The following is a 6,367-nucleotide window of genomic DNA, read 5'->3' as shown; positions in this document are numbered from 1 at the left end:
AGGATGTAGCAGCACTGCAGCAGTAATCAACTGTGCATACATGTCCCACTACAAAAATCGTGTGTTGCGTTTTGGGATTTTGGCTGGGCATATGGAGCCAAGAGGAGGGGGACCCTCTCTTTCCTTTCCTCGCGTGAGATGCATAGTGGAATCCCGGTTCTTATTTTTCCGGTCAAAATCCGGTCAACCCAGTTTTTGACCTAATTTGACTGAGTTTATGATTTTCCTGTTTTTAGAGTCAACTCGGACCGGACAATTGGCCGGTTCCCGGTTCGTTCGGTCAGAAAGTCCGATCCGAGTTTAAAAACAGAGGCTGACTCACGCTCTTGTGTCGTTTAACCTTTGAAATTAGGAATTTTGCAAAGACGCAAGCACAGGAGTTGGTACGAAGGACTTTCTTCTGTTATCAGGTAAATAAAATTTCTATCCGCTTGCTTGCAATTTCTTATTTTACAGATTGTTGAGAAATTTTGCATTTTGTTGATTTCCTTTATTTTCTCGGCTGCTTGATTTAGTAAACTGTAAAGTCTTGAACTTGATTAAAGTTACATTCAACTTTGCTCAGCTATGTGGTTAAGAAAGTACATTGTGATAGACAAAATACAATTTCAAGTTTTCTCCAATTATTGTAACTGGTGTATATGTTTCAAAAGGATGTAAGGGTTCGAGAAGAGCAATGGATAAAACTTTGGACTTATTGGAAAAGTGAAGAAGCAAAGGTACAAATCCGCTACAACATTCTTAATAAAGTTATGTTTATTCAATGGCATAATCTTGGTTATGATTTTCAATTTTAGAAACTAATTGAGAGGAACAAGAAAGCTAGAGGGGAGAAAAAATGAACCACACAACCGGAAAAAAGTCGTTTGCTTAGCTTCGAAATAACATGGTGATATCTTTGACTTTTTTAGTTGCTAATTTTTTTTTTTTAATTATACATGGTTGATTATGTTAGTTTTGTTTTTTTTATTAAATGCTAGATGCTAAAACTATAATTTAAAAAAAATTAAATTTCTTATGGGCCAAACAGTTGGAAAGACATCCTATTAGAGTAGAAATATTCAATAAATTTTATACCCATGCCGATGGAACTCCATCAAGTACTATCGTTGCTGAGAATTTGGTAAGGATCCCTGAAACACAAGCATTCAAATTCTACCATTGTTTTCATTATATTTGCAATAACAAGTATTTTCCTTTATTGTGTAGCAAAAAATGAATGAGTTGAAAAATCAACTTCCATCGGATTCTCAAGATCTAGTTGGTCAAAATGATATATTTGCCCAGGTGATTGGGCAAGACAAATATGGTCATGTTTGCTTGTTTAGCAAAGGTGTGAATCTAATGGATTTATGGGAAGACATTCCTAGTCGTACCACATATTACCGTATAAGTATTCAACAACAGTCAACATTGGTCCATTTGGAGGAAAGGCTTTAGCGACAAGATGAGGAAATTGCCAACTTGAAGAAAATGGTTTTAGTTCAATATGGAAGGAGCGATACAGTTGATAGCCCGAGATATCCTTCATCATCGTCCAACGATGTTTCAAACCATACTCCAACGCGACCTATTCGAGTAAGTCTTTACAACTTCTAAACTTTTAGGTGGTTAATCTGGAATTTAGCTAGCAATCAGGATAATAAAAGAAAAGGATTAAAATATTTAGACAGTTAATTGTAGTGGCTAAATTGTTTAAAAAATTGCTACCTTGATTTCAGTGGTTAATCTAAATTTTACTCTTCAATTTTTAAAGTGCACATGGTCGAAAGTTTGAGCATGACTTTGATTCTTGTACTTGTTGGATCTTTTACTAGGTAGGGAATATGGTTTCACTGAAAAGTTTCTTTGACCCAACAAAAATCATGGCAAAGGGATATTTACATAGTCTGAATCCATTGGATGAGGTCGAGGGACAAGCTCTTGGACCAAACTGGTGTGAGATACAGATACAAGTTGCAATGAGTCCAAGTGAGCAATTGATTAGACCGTATGATTTGCAATAAACAATTCAAGATGTACCTAGCGCACTAATTGCTTGGCCTTGTTATTTGGTAATATATGTACTTATTTACTCATTGGCTTTTCTGAAATTTTATTGCTAGCTATGATGATTTAATGATCCCCACCTTGTATGGAATGTCCAAGTAGTTCTCTTTCTAACTTCACAAATAATCAGCTAGTATATGTGATTAAGGTAAATCAGAATTTTTTGTAAGTAAATTATTGTAGTATGTATGACTGTTTTGGGTTGATTATTAATGAATGATACTGCATATTATATTTTGTGATTAGTTAATAGAGGGAAAATTCCTGTTTTTGAAGCTTTATTTCCGCTTGTTGCTCAAACTAAAATATTTATGGTTAGATCTATTTCTTATACTAAACTACTTTGTGCACAGGTGGTACCAACTGAAGATTGAAGGTGTCTTCATGGTTATGACTGAAGGCTCTCATTTGGTTGGAAAGTTTGCAAGCTATTGCAAGTTCTTTCAATTTTTTACATTAGGAGAATCTTTTATTTTAATTTAGCTAGTGGCGTTGTTTAACATTGTTACACTATTTTAAACAACTTTTTCGATTAGCTATGTTAGTACTTATTACTGACTTTTAATTCAACAAATGATATTTGAGCATTGACTTTTGCTTTTAAATTACTGCATGCATTCTGTTCTTCGGAATAATTTTACAAGTCTTTGGGTATCTGATTGACGGAATATATAGCAGGGAGCACTTCCAGGTTGCTTCTTTATTTAAAAAAAAAAAAAAACTCCTGGCAATTAAAAGTGTCAGTGTAGTTCAGCTTCTAAAGCAATATCTAATGACACATGAGAATGTCATCCAAAGCAATGTTTTATGACATGGCTAAGTGTCCTTAAAAGTCATATATTAAGACAACTCAAGATGCCTTCATAGAATTCGATATCATAATGTGATACTACAGCTATTCTGACACTTTCGATTATCAAGAAAAGGGATTTTTGTTGGCAGATGAAATGTTGTAACAATATAGTTTTCCTGACACATTTGAATACTGTTAGCCTATCCCTATATTGGAAAGGACGACATTCGTTCGAGATGTGAGGAAAGGTAAAGTGTCAGTTTAGATTATCTATACTAACACTTTTAAATGCCCTGAAAAGCCATTTTTGTTGTAGTGAAAACAAGGTAAGGTTACAAAATTGACAAAACAAATATTGAGTGTGTTTAGATTATTATTATTTGAAATATTATCTATAATAATCATTATAGCACTTTTTATATTGTCTTGCTTCTAATTGGAATAATTCATTGTGTTACTTCTTTTTGGATATTTTTTGCTGCCTTCAGATATGTACTAGCCTAGTTTAGCCATGGCAAAGATATTATGTTTAATTTCCTAAGGAGTTAGCTCTAATGAGAAGTTAGGTAACTTAGTTTCTCTCTACGGCTCCTGAATTGGTTTTTCATTTTTTTATTTTTATTACTCCCTCCGTCCCAAAATTTGGGTCGCTTTTTGGGAAACACACTTTTTATGTACAGTAGCATAATGGGACACACTTATCTGATTATTCCAATCGTGCCCTTTGTTGTCCGTGGAGTAAAATAACAAGCTGTTGGGTGTTGGGGACCACTTGCCATTAAGACATTTGACTAAAAGGCAAAGACAAGTTAAAGTAAAGCAAACATCCGTTTCCAACTCTAGCTATTCCTCTGTATGCTTGGGTTTCATAAAATCAACAAGATCAGTTACAGAAGATTGACAATGGAAAAAGGTAAGATTTCTACAATTCCGTCTATCACTTTGTTGGTGCTTTTTTTTTTATTTTCATTTTGTTTTATGATCTTTTGATCAATTTGAAGTAGATAATCTTGAGACTTAGCATAATTTAGCTAATCTTTTATTTGGCGCCATTTGTTGTTTTTCCCTTTTTTTCTTGAAATTTGGCGGTTCATTGAAAATTTGTAGATGCATTTTTTTAAGCTTTTTGTTTCTCACGTTTCTTATAAATAGATTTTGGAAGCTGATAATTCTGATGCCTTTATTCTCTATATAATGAGATTATAGAGAGATTCGTCTATTGCACAAATTCTGTTTGATAATATTCCCCAGTGAACATGGATAATCATAGTTTTCAAAATTATGAAATCTCTAGGAAAAAGTTGACAAATCAGCAAAGGCAAGCCATATTTGAAGCATTATTGCAATATAGTTATGGTGGACAACTAGAAAGAGGATTAACCAAAGTTATTGCAACACAGTTCAAAATCAGCACGAGGACAGTACAAAGAATTTGGGAAAGAGCAAAGTCTTCAATTATTAATGGAGGCTCGGTTGACATCTCTCGCAGGTTTCCTAAGAGGGCAGGACGCAAAAGGGTAGAGATAGACTTCAGCACTATCATGGAAATACCTCTACGGTGTCGAACAAATATTCGTTCTCTATCAACCAAAATGAAAGTTGCCAAGTCCACTCTTCATCGACGAATAAAAGAAGGTGTTATCAAAGCACATTCAAATGCATTAAAGCCTCACCTTACTGATGACAATAAATTGGTAAGACTCAAATTTTGTTTGTCAATGCTTCAACAAGAGAGTCTTAATGATGCACCTGTTTTCGAAAACATGTTCAATATGGTTCATATCGATGAAAAGTGGTTCTACATGACTAAGGAGTCTGAGAAATACTACCTACATCCTGAAGAAGAACACCCTATGAGGACTTGTAGGAGTAAAAAGTTTATTGTTAAGGTTATGTTTCTAGCTGCAGTTGCTCGACCTCGCTTTGATTGTTCTAGAAACAAGCACTTTGATGGGAAAATTGGAATATTTCCTTTTGCCTTCAAAGAACCAGCTAAAAGGAATAGCAAAAATCGTGTTGCTGGAACTCTATAAACAAAGCCTATCCTATCAGTGACCAAGGAAGTGTATAGAAGGTGCTTAATTGATAATGTTTTGCCTGCAATTCGTGCTAAATGGCCACAAAGTAATGTTATCAGCCCTATCTTCATCCAACAAGATAATGCAAAACCACATATTGATCCAATGGATGTTGAGTTCATAGAAGCTGCCACAAGAGAAGGTTTTGATATTCGTTTATCATTTCAACCACCTAATAGCCCTGATATGAATGTTCTTGATCTTGGGTATTTTAGAGCCATTCAATCACTCCAGCATCAAGAAGCACCTAACTCTATTGACGAACTAATTTCTGCTGTTGAAAAGTCTTTCGATGAATTATCATCTGAAAGTCTCAACAATGTGTTCTTAACCTTACAACTATGTATGCTTGAGGTGATGAAGAATTGTGGAGGGAATAATTACAAAGTTCCACATATTGGGAAGCAACGGTTGATAAGAGATGGAAATCTTCCTTTGCAAATTGGATGTGATAAGGAGCTTATTGACAAAATCATCCATTATCTGCAAGCATGAATGTACTGGTATTGGTTAGAATTTCCATATTATTTAAACTTTGCTAACTTCTAAATTATGATAAAGGTAGTGATAATGCTATCTAACTTATGATTGATTTCTTTTTCTCTATTTTGTTCTGAAGGTATATCAAGTCATGGATCAAGTTTCTGGACTTGGATTATGCTAACGCTTTTTGTGCAGAACAAGGGACTTGACTTTTGCTATTAATGCTTTTGTACAAAACAGGAGACTTGACTTTTGCTAGACTTTTGCTACTAATGCTTTTGTACAAAACAGGGGACTTGACTTTTGCTAGACTTTTGGTACTAATGCTTTTGTACGACTTGGCTTTTGCTAGACTTTGCTACTAATGCTTTTGTGCAAAACAGGGGGCTTGACTTTTGGTCCTAAGTTATTTTTGAGGGTTGCTTATAAGATTTGGTTGTCACTCGAATCCATTTTAGGGGCATAGATTTTGTATTTTGTTGATTTGTATAGACAACCATGAACTCTTGGAAGCAATGAGCAGTAAATGTTATTTTAGTCTTGGTGCTTTCAAATTAATGCCTTGCTTGGATGTTTAGGATTTCAACGTAATACGCATTAGTTGATCATTTTATTTTTTCTTTGATATTTTTTTCACTCTATTTATTTGTTAGTTTGATACTAGAGGCAAATTTAAGAGCAAGAACACAAGTTATAGGACAAATTTTACCTTTTCTTTTTTCACCTTTACATTAAAAAAATTAAATAGTGATAAACAAAAGGGTAAGGAATGCATCTAGCATTCTTTATTTGTTTATCCAAAAAAAAAACTTGATTTGTATTATTGTAAGAAATTTGTTCTTTTGTTAAAAAAAAAAAAGATAGAAAGACAAGAAACAAAACTTTCATTGCATCTGCAAACACTTGTGTAGCTTGAAAAGAGTAAAGAAAAGAAAAAAATGAAAAACAAGGAAAAAGAAGAAAA

The 6,367-nt window shown here is 33.9% G+C and overlaps 1 long non-coding RNA gene across 2 annotated transcripts; it reads left to right on the top strand.

Annotated features, from left to right (window-relative positions):
* The first annotated feature begins 3,624 nt into the window (after positions 1–3,624).
* LOC140012589 (uncharacterized) lies at positions 3,625–5,943 on the top strand. Of its 2 annotated transcripts, none has more exons than XR_011819766.1 (3): positions 3,625–3,755; positions 4,332–5,423; positions 5,540–5,812. It is a non-coding gene; the product is annotated as an uncharacterized lncRNA (long non-coding RNA). The 2 variants fall into 2 exon arrangements; XR_011819767.1 differs by having other exon boundaries at positions 3,629–3,755; positions 4,137–5,423; positions 5,540–5,943.
* The last annotated feature ends 424 nt before the right edge of the window (positions 5,944–6,367 follow it).

This window comes from Coffea arabica, chromosome 8e (assembly GCF_036785885.1).
Source record: "Coffea arabica cultivar ET-39 chromosome 8e, Coffea Arabica ET-39 HiFi, whole genome shotgun sequence".
In the NCBI taxonomy this organism is placed as follows: domain Eukaryota; kingdom Viridiplantae; phylum Streptophyta; class Magnoliopsida; order Gentianales; family Rubiaceae; genus Coffea; species Coffea arabica.
This window is presented reverse-complemented; position numbering and strand designations above follow the sequence as displayed.